Source organism: Echeneis naucrates, chromosome 6 (assembly GCF_900963305.1).
Source record: "Echeneis naucrates chromosome 6, fEcheNa1.1, whole genome shotgun sequence".
Classification (NCBI taxonomy): Eukaryota; Metazoa; Chordata; class Actinopteri; order Carangiformes; family Echeneidae; genus Echeneis; species Echeneis naucrates.
Genome location: NC_042516.1, coordinates 2,865,153 through 2,881,247, shown reverse-complemented (window position 1 = coordinate 2,881,247; position 16,095 = coordinate 2,865,153).

Genomic DNA, 16,095 nt, shown 5'->3' with positions numbered 1-16,095 from the left:
AGCGTTTTCCCACTCCTAACCACTCCCCTAGTGTGTCCACGTCCCTAGCAATGAGGTCACAACCAATCAGATCATTCGAGGGTGGGTATTAGCAGAATGGCGCCAAATTCATTTACAGGCTGACCGGTGTTTCTCTCTCTGTAGAGGGAGGATATTCACAATACAATGATATTCACACAACAAGATGGTAAAGAGTTTTAAATAATCTGATAGTTGTGTTTTCTCCATATGAAGGGCTACTCACGAGGGTCTTTTGTAAGTAAGGGCTGAGTGGAAAAAAGGTAGGTTTCGTCCGTTGTTCAAACCTCTGTTGTAATGAAAGGAGAGGATATTGACAAGACAATGATTTTCACGAGAAAATGGAAAGGGAGTGTTTCTCTCTATGAAGGGTCTTTGTAAATCAGGGTTGACTGGAGAAGAGGTAGGTTTCACCCACTGATCCGGCCCTAGCAATAAGGCGAGAACCAATGAGATCGTTCGAGGGCGGGTATTAGATTAAGAGCTCTAAATTCATGTAGAGGTTGACGGTGAAAGGAAATCCTAAAGTGTTGAGAGCAGATTGAGTATATATTTAAAAAATCTATGATATTCACATACACATAGTGTTTTTCTCTCTCCACTAAGAGAAAGGATGTTCACAATACAATGATATTCACATGATCTGAAAGTTCACCCTTCTCTATGAAGGGCTACTCACTAGGGTCTTTGAACAATGAACGAACAAAAACCTACCTCTTTTCCACTCAGCCCTGATTTACAAACCTCTGTTGTAATGAAGGGAGAGGATATTGACAATACAATGATATTCACATGAGAAAATGGAAAGAGAGTGTCTCTCTCTATTAAGCTTACAAAGAACTAGTCAGAATTAAATGACCCGTTAGTCTGTCTTGTCATTCCAACACTCTAAGGTGTTGTACTTGGTAAAACAAAACATGGTGACGGAGAGTCTTGAGGGACAAGATCTCAAACTCTAATGTGTTTACCAGAAAACACCAAACACAGAATTGACCGTCAATAAAAAAGACAAATTGCTACAACATGACAAGGTGGGTTTTAAAAACCAAGAAGCACACAGGGGGGCACAGCGAGCACAACCTGTGTATTGAAAAACCGATCGATTGACAAGTTGTGATCAGTTGACCGCTCGGACTGGCTGAAGAAAGAAATTAACCACGCTAAGTAATTCTAAGATAACGCAGTTAATTGATTGTTTCTGAAAAGTTTTGTGATGTATATATATATTTTTTCTGAAAAGATTTGTTTTTACAGGCGGTCTTCTAGATGGTGACTTGGAGTGTCTTACTTTTGATGATTTTCCTGAAGGTAAGTGTTACGTCTTTATCAAAATTAGATTCATATTATTATTATTATTTTTTACATTATTTTTTCACGGTAGTTTGTATGCAAGATCTGGACGAAATCGAGAGAGTTTTCAGAGAAAGTTCTCCCGCACCAGCAACCGTTGCAGCCAAGACTGAGCCCGTACCAGAGACCATACCAGAGGCCGAAGGCTTCCAGAAACCTGCGGGTGAAGGACCGCGGCCGTACAGGGATAAAAAAATATTTCAGGACCCCGAGCTCTTCTTCTTCTTCTTCTTCTTCCTCCATCACCAGCAGAAGAGATCGTAAGTTGTTTTTTTTTTTTTTTAAACTGGTTGTTTTTACACATCTAGAACATCCGCCAGTACTTCAAATTGTGTACCTGCATTAACAGACCGAGTGAAACAGAGTGAAGCTGCTTCAACCGTGGGAAATAAATTATTATTATTTATTTTTTCAGACTATAGGAAGGAGAGGAGGAGACGGCGATACAGAAGAGATAGATCGCCGTCCTACAGGAGATCACCTTACAGGCCTTTTTCACCATACTGCTGCAATTCATTCCGCTCGCACATCCTGCAGAGAATTCCATGCAGACACCTCGATAGACAGGTTGTCTATGACAGGTTGTATGCACTGGCATATGAGGATATGATGTTTGAATGTGGTTTGAGTTAAAAAAAAAAAGGAAAATGGAACAAAAAGGGAATGGCAACCGTTTTCTTGCAATAAACCTCGCTATAGATGAGTTGAATCATCCTGAAGCTGTAATGAAAGCTGTAAATGAATTGCGATCTGTAATAAACAATTTAACTATAGAAAATCATTCTGCGACTGAGCCCCCCGTCTCTCCTCATTTCTCTCGGCTTGATTCACCTTCTCCCCCGCTTGTTTCACACACAGAATGTTTGAATGCCATAGAAAGGGCCATACACCTGTTAGAGATTCAGGAGGGGGGAAACGCTGGTGTAGTTTCAGAGGCAGAGGAGAGGGAGGGGGAGAGCTTGTGGAGGATGAGAGGCAGAGGGGCAGAGGGGGATGTAGGATCTCCTAGGGAAGTGATCAGAGATAGATTGAACAATATAGAAATTAGACAAATTTTAAATTTCCCAGCTCCGTCGGGCATAGCTGATTATGGAGAATTTTACAGGGGTGTGATAGGAGCCGCTCACGAGCTGTCTGAAAGAGTCTTTTCCCAAGCACAGCCTCGTAACGTTATACAGATGGAGCTGAGAGGGGACAGACTGAGTATATGCGTGTTCTCTATAGTCAGAGCGGAGAGTGCTGACGGGGGTCTCTCCGCCTTTCAGAATCTCCTAGACAAACTGGTGCAGTCCAACATGTCTCTCATGACGGACACTGGTCTTGAATTAGTGGTGCAGTTGATTCGCAATCCTCGTGGTGGAGGGAAAAGAAGTGTAGATAAAATGTTGGACGAGGAGGTTTTGAAAAAGAGGAGAAGATTTTTGTATTGCAATTAATTTAGCACACCTGCTGCATCACAATCTCTGCGATAGAGAGGCTGAGAGGAAGGCCAGAGAGATTCAGACGGTTGTAGGTTTTGATGATCAGATAGATGTTGATCAGACAGTTTGATGATGTTACGAAATTTGAGAGGGCCTTGGATTGTAAAATTGTAGTGTTTTATAGAAACACTACAAATGTGCAATGTGCAATCCTTTCTAGAAGCCTGTCACGTGTGTGAGTACTGTTACACGGGGTATGACAGCTTTTGCAGCTACTGCTGTCAAGGGCGGTGCTCTGTTTGTCTGGACGGCTCGTGTTGTAAAAGTCAGGTTCGAGTCCATCCTTTGTGTAGATTGTAACAGAACGTGTCAGTCTGCTTACTGTCTGAGTAAACACAAGGAGGGTCTGGGTCGTACAAATGTCACAGACTGTGGTACGTTGCTATGAATGGCACAAGCAAGCCTCACTCGTGTCAAAAATTTAAATGCAGAATATGCGGGGAGGTCACCGGTGATGAGGAGGAGTAGTCAGGGAGCACCCTTTACAGGCAGACACGGATCATAAGCAGAAAATTAGTCTTTTATGATTTTGAAACCTTCACGAATGAGCAGGGCGTGCATGTTTTTTTTTTTTCTTTTCTTTTTATTGTATAGCGCCAAATCATAACAAAGTTACATCAAGGCACTTTACATATAGAGCAGGTCTAGACCAAACTCTTTATAAATTTATTTAAAGAGACCCAACAGATCCCCCGATGAGCAAGCACTTGGCAACAGTGGCAAGGAAAAACTTCCTTTAAGAGGCAGAAACCTCGAGCAGAACCAGGCTCAGGGGGGGCGGCCATCTGCCTCGACCGGTTGGGTTGAGAGAGAGAGAGAGAGACAGGCAGGCAGGCATTGGAGGGTGGGGGTGTAGGCAGGAACATGTTGTTGCATGAAGTTCATGGAGTTGAGCTGTAATACAGAATTCATGCTATATGGGACCAGCAGCTGTTGCAGGAACATGGGATGGAGATGAGTCACCACCTGCAGGATGAGGACAGGGAGAGAGAGGAGAGGAACTGGGAGAGACAGAGACTTTGGCAGAACATGGTTAGTAAATGCAGTATAAATGCTTAGAACTGGGTGAAACTGTTTTGGTTTTTTTTTTTAAGAAGGATGGTTTTTATCAGCGCATGCAAGGAGGGAGTTAGAGAGAAAGAGGGAGAGAGGGTGACAGGGAGAGACAGAGAGCGAGAGAGAGAGACAGAGAGCGCGCGAGAGAGAGAGAGAGAGAGAGAGAGAAGCTCAGTCCTTCCCCCAGCAGCCTAGGCCTATAGCAGCATACCTAAAGAGTAGAGGACTTTTTAACTGTACGCTCTGTCATACAGGAAAGTTTTAAGCCTGGTCTTGAAAGTTACTAAAGAGTCCGCCCCCCGGACCGATGCTGGGAGTTGGTTCCATAGAAGAGGAGCCTGATAACTGAACGATCTGCCTCCAGATTTACTCTTGGAGACTCTAGGAACCACAAGTAAACCTCCATCTAGAGAGCGGAGTGGCCTGCTAGGACAGTAAGGAACTATGAGCTCTCTGAGATACGATGGAGCTTGGCCATTAAGAGCTTTATACGTTAAAAGAAGGATTTTGAATTCTACTCTATATTTTACTGGCAGCCAATGAAGAGCAGCTAACACGGGAGAGATGTGATCTCTTTTCCTAGTTCCTGTTAATATTCGTGCAGCAGCGTTCTGAATTAACTGAAGGCCTTTTAGAGATTTGTTTGGACATCCAGATAGTAATGAGTTACAGTAGTCCAGCCTAGAAGTTACAAATGCATGGACTAGTTTTTCTGCATCATCCTGAGAAAGGATGTTTCTGATTTTCCTAATGTTTCTCAGGTGGAAGAAAGCTGCCCGACTAACTTGTTTTATGTGAGGGACAAAGGACATGTCCTGGTCAAAAATTACTCCAAGGTTTCTTACAGTGGAGCTGGAGGCCAAAGTAATGCCGTCCAAACTGATGAGATGATTAGATAGTATTTTTCTGAGGTGCTTAGGACCGAGTACAATAACTTCTGTTTTGTCAGAGTTGAGAAGTAAAAAATTTCCAGTCATCCAGACTTTAATGTCTTCAAGACATGCCTGCAGTCTGACTATCTGACTGACTTCATTTGGCTTCATTGATAGGTACAGCTGAGTATCGTCTGCGTAGCAGTGGAAATTGATGCTGTGTTTCCTGATAATGTTGCCTAGAGGAAGCAGATAAAGCGTAAAGAGGATTGGTCCAAGTACCGAACCCTGCGGGACTCCATGACTGACTACAGTACATGAGGAGGAGCTTAACATGAACAAACTGATGTCTATCTGATAAGTAGGATTTGAACCACTTTAGTGCAGTTCCTTTAATTTCAATTTCATGTTCCAGTCCCTGTAGTAAAATATTATGATCTATGGTGTCGAATGCAGCACTAAGATCTAGAAGGAGAAGTATGGAGGCTGATCCATCGTCTGAGGCCATTAGAATGTCATTGGAGACTTTAACCAGCGCTGTTTCTGTGCTATGATGGGCTCTAAATCCTGACTGAAACTCTTCAAACAAACTGTTCCCATCCAGATGCTCGTGTAGTTGTTTTGCTACAGCTTTCTCAATGATTTTAGAAATAAATGGAAGGTTCGATATGGGTCTATAGTTTGCCAAAACATCTGGATCAAGATTAGGCTTTTTAAGCTGGGGTTTGATGACCGCAGTCTTAAGTGCCTGAGGTACATAACCCAGAAATAAAGTCAGATTAACCAAATCTAGAATGAACGGCTCAATTACATAAAAGATCTCTTTAAAGAGGCTAGTTGGTACTGGGTCTAATAGACAGGTTGACGGTCTGGATGATGAAACTATAGAAGCTAGCTCTGAGAGATTTAGAGGTGAGAATGATTCCAGATGTAAAAGAGGCGCCGCAGCTGATTCAGCAGTTGCCGTCTTCAGAAGGGGATTTTTATCTAACGTGGCACCAGACTGCACACCAGATATGGCATGTGCCATATCTGGTGTGCACAAAAACCTTAGATGTTAGATGGAACGCCCACGGCGTGACACGCGCGTTACAATTTGTCAGACATTTCAGAACGGCATCATATAAGAAAACCGTCTTTATAGCACATAATTCTAAAGGTTTTGACAGCTACTTGGTCCTCAACGCCATGATAGAGTTAGGCATAAAGCCAACCCTGGTCATGCAAGGTAGCAAAGTGATTTGTTTTTCAGAACGGGATTGCGGTCATAAATGCATAGATTCCCTGAGTTTTCTGACTATGCCTCTCTCCACCATGCCCAAAGCTTTAGGTTTTGCTGATAAAACGAAAGGCTATTTTCCTCATGGTTTTAGCTCTGAGCAGCGTTTGAAGTACGAAGGTCCTTACCCTCGGGCTGAGGACTACTGCACAGAGCGCATGACAGCTGCGGGTAAGAGCGAGTTTGAGGCGTGGTACGAAACAGTCAGGGACGGGGTCTTTAACTTTGAAAAAGAAGCGCTGTTTTATTGTCAAAACAACGTGGACATTCTCTCTGAGGCTTGTACCGTTTTCAGAAACAGTTCCATACAGGAAACGGGTGTGGATCCTTTCAGCAGGTCGACCATAGCCTCGGCCCGCATGAAAGTATTTCTGAGGCCCAGAACCTTGGCCATTCCTCCTCTCGATCATTACAAACGTCAGTTTAAGTTTAAAATTCGTACAACAGCATACAGCGGTTTAGAATGGGTTTCTAACACCCACGGCGTCTTTATACAGCACACTTTGATCGCTGGTGAAAAAAGGCTGGGAAAGTACTTTGTAGACGGTTACGCAGAAGCAGGAGGTGTTCAGACTCTAAAACTTTGACTAAAACAAAGTGAAATAATTTACATATTTGAAAAAAAAAAAAAAAAAACAGTATGTGGGAGCATATAAAAATGAACGCTCCTTTACTGAGGGCCTTGAGTTGAGCCACACCGCTGAAACGTAAAGACATTCTCGAGCACTGCTCCTCAGACTTTCTTCAGTGTCTCTGTTTAAACGTGTTGAAAGGAAACGTGGCATTGAACGCTTGTCAATATAAAAAAACTCAAAAGCCGGAAGAAAATTATCAGACTGCTGGCAGGCAAAAAAAAAACAGTCTGAAGAGAAAACGAGGGGTTTTGATGAAACAGACCAGAGGTTTTCTTTTGCCTTTGCTCTCTGCCGTGGTACCCATGTTCGGTCAGCTTCTCGGTGGTCTGATCACAAAAACTAAGTCATGAGTCAGAGAGCAAGCAAAAAGATGTTTCTGCTGAACCCTCCACAGCTGAGCCGACTGAGACAGACGTCAGGCCCGATGGTCATCCTGAGTACGGAAACTCAAACTCAAACCATGAGATGTGCGGCCAAAAGTGATTTGGGTGAAAAAATGAGGGCTGTACTAAACAAGGCGGGACTAACCCCTTATGAGAAAAATGAAAAACTACAACGCCCTGTTGCAAAGATATCTCACCCTCGTCAAACAAGATGACAGAGAGGGGGCAGTGAAGAGACAACCTACAGCTGATGTCGCTGCAGAAGAAGAAGAGGCGGAGCTTTTGCTACAGCAACAACAACATTAACAACAACAGGACAACACGGTCTCTGAAGTACTGCAAAACCTCTCTCCTTGCGATTGTAAAAATGCCTCCTATATCATGAAGAAATTAAGCAAGAGCAATGGTGGATGGACTCCAAAGGGTGAATTTGTGTATAAGGGAAAGACTGTGAGAGGTTCTCATATAGTGGACCTGTTTAAACATTTGTCCGCATCTTATAATAAAAAATTTCAGAGACCGGCGCCAAAAGGTTGGATTTTTTATATATATATTTTTTTAATCCTCCATGAATAACCCTCAAGCTTGCAAACAATATAGCAGACTCAGAACAGGGGGTGGGGAAGAGGAGGAAGAGGAAGAGAGCGGTGGTGGTGGTGGCGCTGGTTTTGAAACCACTTGGAAGAAAATCATCCTATCCCCAAGATGGAGCATGCCCCCAAAAGGGAGAAGAGATGATGATGATGAAGAAGAAACACCCCCGGTGGAGAAAAGATATAAAGAGATGAAGAAACCTCAGTGGATCGAATTTTAATTAAGTTTATAGTTGAAAAAAAAAAACGCTTGAGACCGTTTTCTTTTTTTGTGTGCGCGTCTTTATTTTTTTTCTTATCCAACTTGTGATGTTCTTTAAACATTTGTAAAGAGCAGACGGTGTGGTGAGAGTCTTTACGACTCCTCATACAGCTTTGATATTTTTTCACAAAACGAGTCACCGTATCATAATTTTTTAATGCCTCGTCTGTAATGCCACTGTACAAAGATTTAACATTTTCAAAAGTTAAACTGCAGGCTCTGTGACATAAATAATAAACCCAATGTTGGCCGCAGGCCCTAGACAAGGTGTGTTGCAGCTGTCTGCTGTGATATGACACGGTTTTGCACCGTTTTTCTAAAAATGTTAAAATGTCTTTAGGGTAGTATATAAAATCAGGAGGGAATCCTAAAGAGTCGAAAAAAGACCCCGTTCCGTCTTCTTCCAGAGTAAGGGCCAACCAGTGTTCTGCAGGCTTGTGTCCCGGATGTGTGTTCACAATCATGTAGGCAGGGAGTGTGAAAGATGACGTCAGTAAAGGCAACTGATCCGAGGACCAAACTCCGCAGAAAACATTTCCCAGTAAACGATGCATGGGACTTTCCAGCTGAAGGTTAGTCATTTTGCGTTAGTTTGACTTTTAGTAGTAATCCACTAACACTTTTGCTTGGAGTTGATTTCCAAAATAGATTCGTAGCAAGTGTAAACGATCAGGGTGGTGGTATGAAGTAATGGTACCCTGAATCTCATTTCCAGCCTTAAATTTCCATTGGAAACAGGGGATAAGGCGTTGGCGTCTTCTGCGGCATTGAGGTTAAAGACAAACAGAGAGTAAACCTGCTCAAATTCTACTCTGTTGATGTTTAGAGGTAAATCTTTCAAGTGTCTCCCTGTGGCGGTAAACATGTTGTAAAACTCTCTGACGGACACACCTCGGTTAAATTGAGGTTGAAAAGCTTTGCCCGGAATTTGTCTCCCATCACGACACAGGGCCATGTATTCCACGTCGTTGTGGATAAAATTGGACGGAGACCTGGGCCAAAGAATAGAGAGCATTTCCCTTTGCTAATGCTGCAGCGTGTCCTAAACGCACTGCGGGGGTTGAACGCACTCCAATTGAATGATCGGTTGTGGCACAAACACTCTATTCCTAGGAAAATTTACTCTGACTTATGCAGAGTATAAGCATCCTACTCTGATAGAAATTCTTTAACTTTTTCCACACTTACTTTTTTACCCGTTTCATCTTGCAAGGCCCTACAGTGTCTGTCCGCTCCTCCAAAGCTGCCCGGGTGAACCGGGTTATAATATGCTTTTTTCATGACACTTTTCTCAGACATGTTAACACCCGCACCTCTCTTGAGAGGTATAGTTGAACAAGTACCCCCAGGCACTGCCGTCAGACAGTTTCCACTCTCTGTGGAGAGCCTCGGGTGCCAGAGTCTGAAACCGACACAAATATGTCACCCGCTTCTTCGGAGCTCCTCGTAATTCATGATAACTCAAACTCAACGCAACTCATTACAGGAGTCTCGCCGATCACCACACTCCGGGCGGCAGACTCTGATTTCATGTTGTTTTCAGCCATTTTTCTTACTCTCGCAAAAAACAAACAAAAAAACCTCAACACTTTAAGTTTTTTCCTTTCACTGCAGCACACGTCATAACTCTTCACCGGTCAGCCTCTATATGAATTTGGCACCATTCTGCTAATACCCGCCATTGAATGATCTGATTGGTTGTGACCTCATCGCTAGGGCCGTGGACACACTAGGGGAGTGGTTAGGAGCGGGGAAACGCTCTCATTGGTTGAGAGGGGCTGAGGTCAAAAGGTCAACTAAGATCAAAGGACCTGTCAAGTTTGTTGAGAAGGTGTTCATATTACTCTCTACTGGCCATCCTTGGGGTTATCCCTGAAGCAGGGATGAGCAGGAAAAAGATATACCTGCTGCATATTTTGTTCGCAGCAGCCAAGAAGGCAATAACCCTGAACTGGCTTAAAAAAGACTCTCCAGCATAATTCACATTTCAGTCAGTAGTTAAAAGAATTTATACAATGGAACACTTATGTTGAGACAGCAAAATGCAGTATCTCTCAGTAACTCGGATAAATGTAAACATGAAAATGGCGCAACAGCTGTCACACACTACAGTAAAACAATAGTAACAGTTAGCTTAGCTTTACACAATGATGACGTTAGCTTCAATCATAAATAACATAAAAGTACATATTTCACAATAAACAAGAAACACAATGATGAAACAGTAATTATCAACAATGTGTGTGGTTTTGTGCACAGTAAATACCTTATAAAAAGGGGAAAATAGTGAGGGTTAGACTATGAAGAACCAGACACACTGCTCTTACTTTCACTTGTGTGTATTGAATGAGGAAGAGGAGCAAGATTTCCCCTGCCAGAGCCCTGAGGCATTACCAACAAATGAATGCACAATCAACCTAAACAAACTCTGGCTGTCTGTTCTTCAAAATAGTAAACATCAAATTCACAGAAATAACAATCAAGTTATGTTTTGTGATGACTGAAAAGTAATAAAACTATGTTATCTCAAAAAATTAAACATCTTGTAAATTCTTATCTACCACAATGGTGGGCTGCATGCAGCCTTGTCTCATCAGACAAGCACCACTTCTTCTACAAATCAAGTTTTTACCCCATAACTCCATAAAAGTATTTTAAAATGATGTAGGCTAACTTATGCACAACTTGGTTTTTATCGCACTTAGGTTAAATTATGATCTTACTTGGGACTCGACCAGGTAGTTGTAAATATCGATGTATGTCACCTCCGGCCATTCAGTGGGATCGTTTCTCCATAAAAATGAAGGCAAACAGAAGGGTCAGTCAGAAAGACCCACATATATGAGTTTTTCATTGCACCATTTTTTTTTCCGGTAAAGCTAAAATACTCATTTGACATGCTGAAATAATGTTTGAAGTGAAATACTGGGCAGTGCTTTTTAAATTTTGCCGCCGATTGTTTTCCCCTCCGGTGGGTGTGGCTTTTGGAGTATGATGCATTGCACTCTGTCTCTATCACAGGACGCCCTGAGGAGGATTTTCCTTCAGCCCGAGCATGTATACTGACTCGCATTACTTGTATGGTACACTAACTTGTCAAAATTGCTATATTCGTACCGAATAATTGTTTCAGCTGAGTATCCAGCTCAACCCTAATGTCTATGTATCAATCGACTCAGAGTTTCACCAACTATTCAGGACCTCCAGTCTAAACTATCTTGAGTTCGACTATTGCTCCCATCAGGCAGCGACCTCAATCCCAGGCCCAGCCGACCATCCCAGACTCTCCAGCCCTACAATGACACTGAAGACCACCTGCTTATTGGAGGCTAATCCAACACAACAGGCACAGTATTTGTCAACGAAAAATTTACTGGTACAGGCCCAAACTCTGACCTATGTGAACAGCAAGTAAATCTACTCTCCATCGTGGGCTCCTCCCCTCACTTGTTTCTCCTATCGCAACTCCATTACTGGCCACAGCTGTGTATTTCCTCCCCAGGCAACCTCGACCAACCACACCATGACATGGCTCCACTCACCTCACCTGGATGTGACAGCTACCGCCGGCTGAGCAAGCAGATCAACGAGCTGGAAGAATAACTTTACCAGCTGCAGAATTCCCCAGCACCCCTGTTTGATCATTCAAGGTAATGTTACTTGGATCTTGTATTGCCATTTCTGACTCAGTATTTTGTTTTGACTCTAGGAATCTACATGACCACAGTAAATAATTATAATAATAATCACATTTATATGGCACTTAACTGCTCATGACACATGATGTAGTATCTGTTAATTTCAGGTAACATGATGAAGCCCTCTGGGTTTGTTTTTACACAGAGTAGCTGCTTTCTTCAGCAGCAATTACGTCCTCAACCTTGAGTATCCTGGATCGTCAACACTGGAGTTCATTCAAAGGTATTGTATAAAGATCACATTTCATCTTGTAATTCAGTTATTCAGTTAGTATAGCCTTCCAACTCTGACAATGACTGTCTTGAAGTTTAAAATTTTGACAAAGATGGCACATGGGGCAAGCCTGGTGAGACCATCCTGATATGCAAAATCATTCAATTTTGCTCTGCAGTCTGGGTATCTGCACTGACTGCAGTCCAACAAATATCTATCAGTCACAGCTGTTTATTTTGTTTTGGGGTGGGCTATATAATTTTGAAATGTCTAGTGAAATGCAAATGCATTGAATGAAGTAGAGTACAGATTTTCTTTGAAAGCAAAAAAAAAAAAACACAGCTCTCAGACCCTTTATTGAAAAGGACGTGTTTGAAGTGTTGAAACTGTTTGAAGACGCATTTGAACAAGATCCTAAATAAACTGAAATTGAAATAAAGTGGGCGCGCACGTTGATACAGCCCCTCACTGTAGAAAATCAACTAACAATGCCCAGACCACTTTGCCTAAGGCAAACCTAACCTGAGGCACCCTGGCTATGAATGGCTAAAAATAATTTTATGGTGAGAGGAAGATCCAACAAGTTTGGATTATAAGTCTATTAGGGTGTGATATGGGAAAAGGCACCGGTGAACACTTTGATAAATGCTGCCTGCAATACATAAGTCTATTTAAATCTGAAACTATCTTTGCTTATTAACAGGTGCTTCTTGGGCATCAATCCTGTCTGAAGCTCAAAGACCAAGACGTGGACAACAATGAACCCTCATGTGAGCACTCTTTTGAGGAAACTAATTGACTTTGAGTTGGCAGCTGACAGTTGACTTTGCTGCAGCAGTTGTCAGGCACAGTTTTGAGTTGTTCTTTTTTTGAAGACAACTTTGTACTAAAAAATTTTTGTACAACGCTGTTGCCTGTGGATTACAGAATGTTTGAGACTGAGAGCAGTGCAGGACCCCTTCATGCGATCCCTCAATTGCTCTCTCTCTTCCTCTCTTACCTTGCCATGTAGGCCTAATTCCTAGCCTCTTACTGTTATTGTGACACAGCTGGGTAGTTGTATTGCAAGTTTCTGCACAATTTATCTGCATTTTAAGATTGTTTTGGAAATTTTATGAGTAGGAAGTTGAATTTAGAATTTCTTGTCATGCATGTTGAATAAACTATATTTGTAAATAAATATACCATTGGGCTAACATTGACTTAACCTCCGAGTTGTGTGTTGGTGGGGGAGTGGGGCGTTGATTTTAATTGTACAATGAGGGTAAATTCACAGTAAAAGGAAAATCTGCGTTACTTTCACAGTAAATTAGTGTCAGTTTGTACATTACTTTCACAGTACGTACTGTAAAAGTATAGGGCCTTGTTGTTATGATGTACAGCAAAAGGTTGTAATTCCCCAGTAATGTACTGTAAAAATCACAGTAATTGCTTTGTCATTGAAGCTTTGAAGTTACAGCATACAGCTGTGCTTTTACAACAATGCATTGTAATATCACAGTTGTGAAATTACAATGCATTGTTGAGTACATTTCACAGTATATTGCTGTAATCCTTACTGTGAAAGTCATGCAAAATGGATCCAATTATTTATTGTAAATTCCCATTGAAAAACTTGAAAACAGTGTATGAATGGATGGTTATGAAGTTATGTATAATCTACTGTGGACAAAGAAAAGCTCTTAAACTGTCTATTTTGGAAACATGCCTTTCCAAATAAAAAGAAAACTAAAAAAAAAGAAACAATTTCAGTGCTTGTGTATGACCATCAGCTGCCCTCATTGGAAGCTAGTTTGTTGGTCTTTATTGAGTGAAATGACCTTTATGTGGTCTTATGTTCTTCTGCTATTATTTCCTAATTCACTTGTTTAATCTGACAACAAATTATTGTCACACCAACACTAGGTTTAAAAGTCAATATCTCTCCTTTCTCCAAAGATTATAACCGGTTGTGCTCCTCCGCTAATGAAACTACCCGATTAACAATGTCCTCTAGCTCTCTATCTCCACTCTCTGTTCCTCCTTCTCCTCCTCCTTTCCTCTCCTGTTCTGTGTGCCTCATGTGTAGTTATTCTTCTGCCTCCTCTTATGATAGCACCTCTTGTCATAGATGCAGGATGATGATAGAAATGGAGGCGAAAATGAATGAGTTAGAATCACGGCTCTAGCTAGCCCAACTTATGCTAGTGTAGCTAGCCTCCCCCCTGTAGCCGTTGCGGGCCGACCTAGATGAGCTCATATGGCAGCCGAGATAGGTTCCTCCCCCCCAGTGGCTCCCAAGCAGCCAGGATCTAGTCAGAGTGGCTGGATGACTGTCCGAGACAAGAGGCATAATTGTAGGCAGCAGCCCCCGGTTCAACACCAACCAGTTCTCGTTTCCAACAGCTTCTCCCCTCTCAGCGACACATCCGCTGAAAAGCCAACTCTGGTGATTGGCGATTCTATTCTGAGGAATGTGAAGTTAACAACACCGGCAGCCATAGTGAAGTGTATCCCGGGGGCCAGAGCAGGCAACATCCAGTCTTATCTGAAACTGCTGGCTAAGGGTAAACGTAAATATGCTAATATTGTTATTCACGTCGGCAGTAACGACACCTGACTTCGCCAGTCGGAAGTCACAAAAATTAATGTGGAATCAGTGTGTACTTTTGCTAAAATGATGTCGGATACTGTAGTATTCTCTGGCTCCCTCCCCAATCAGACCAGTGATGACATGTACAGCCGCATGTCTGGCTATCGAGGTGGTGCCCCGAAAACAACATGGGCTACGTAGATAACTGGAAGTCTTTCTGGGGGAGACCTGGTCTAATTAGGAGAGATGGTGTCCATCCCACCGTGGACGGGGCCGCTCTCATTTCTAGGAATATGGCCGATTTTATTAGAAATCCAAAACCCTGACAATCCCAGGTCGACACCAGGAGGCAGAGCCGCAGTTTAACACGCTCCGCTGCGCCTCAGTCAGAGCAGTCACCTGTCGAGAATAGAATAGTCTCTGTCTATGTTTAGCACTATAGAAACTGTGTCTGTCCCCCGATCACCTAAATTTAGAAAAGTTAATAAACCCAAATTAAACAGAAGAGGACCTTAAAACAAAAACTTAACTGAAATTAAAACAGCCACAAAGTCAGTCTCAAATAACACTGCGATCAAATGTGGACTGTTGAACATTCGATCATTATCATCAAAATCTCTACTAGTAAATGATCTCATTGCTGATCATCGTATTGATTTATTTTGTATCAGTGAAACGTGGCTGCAGCATTGTGGAATAAATTCAGCTATAGAAGATGTTTATCTGAAGCTGCTGTGGCTAAATTTAAAGAGAACATTTGGTCATCATTCACAACAATGCCATATCTAAATTCAATTCAATATCTAAAGTATTCAATCTGAGGAGGCTGGCTCCCTGGTATAATTATCAAATCTGTGCCTTAAAGCAGACATCAAGGAAATTAGAAAGAAATTGGTGTTCCAGTAAGTCAGAAGAGTCTCACAGAGCCTGGAAAGATATAAGCCTAAAAACATATAAAAAAGCTCTCTGCAGTGCTAGAAGTTCATATTGCTCAGCACTCATAGAAGAAAACAAGAACAACCCCAGGTCTCTCTTCAGCACTGTAGCCAGGCTGACAGAGAGCCATAGCTCAGTTGAACCAGTGATCCCCTTAGCTCTAAGCAGTGATGATTTTATGAACTTTTTTACAGATAAAATTCTCACGATTAGAAAAAGAATTTATCAGCTCTTGCCTACGTTAGATAAAAATCTCCTACTGAATACAGCAACTTCTGAATCAGCTGCAACGCCTCTTTTACATCTGGAATCATTCTCACCTCTGAATCTCTCAGAGCTAGCTTCTATAGTTTCATCATCCAGATGAAGGGATCTGTTGGGTCTCTTTAAATCATTTTATAAAGTTTGGTCTAGACCTGCTATATATAAAGTGCCTTGATGTAACTTTGTTATGATTTAGCGCTATACAAATAAATCTGATTTGATTTGATTTGATTTTGATCCACACCGGCCTTGCTCATGTTGGGGCAAGAGCTGCAGACTCCGGCAGAAATGGTTTTTGGTAGACCCCAGACACAAGAGCGGTTCCACCAGCAAAGAAATACACCAGGAGGCTCAAAGATCGAATGGGGTCAGCACATGCCTTTGCCTGCAACCAGCTTCGGGGGGAAAAAAAAAAAAAAAAACTATTAAATGAGGGCTAGAGGGGGAGACTTCAAGGCAGGGGACATGGTACAGGTGCATAG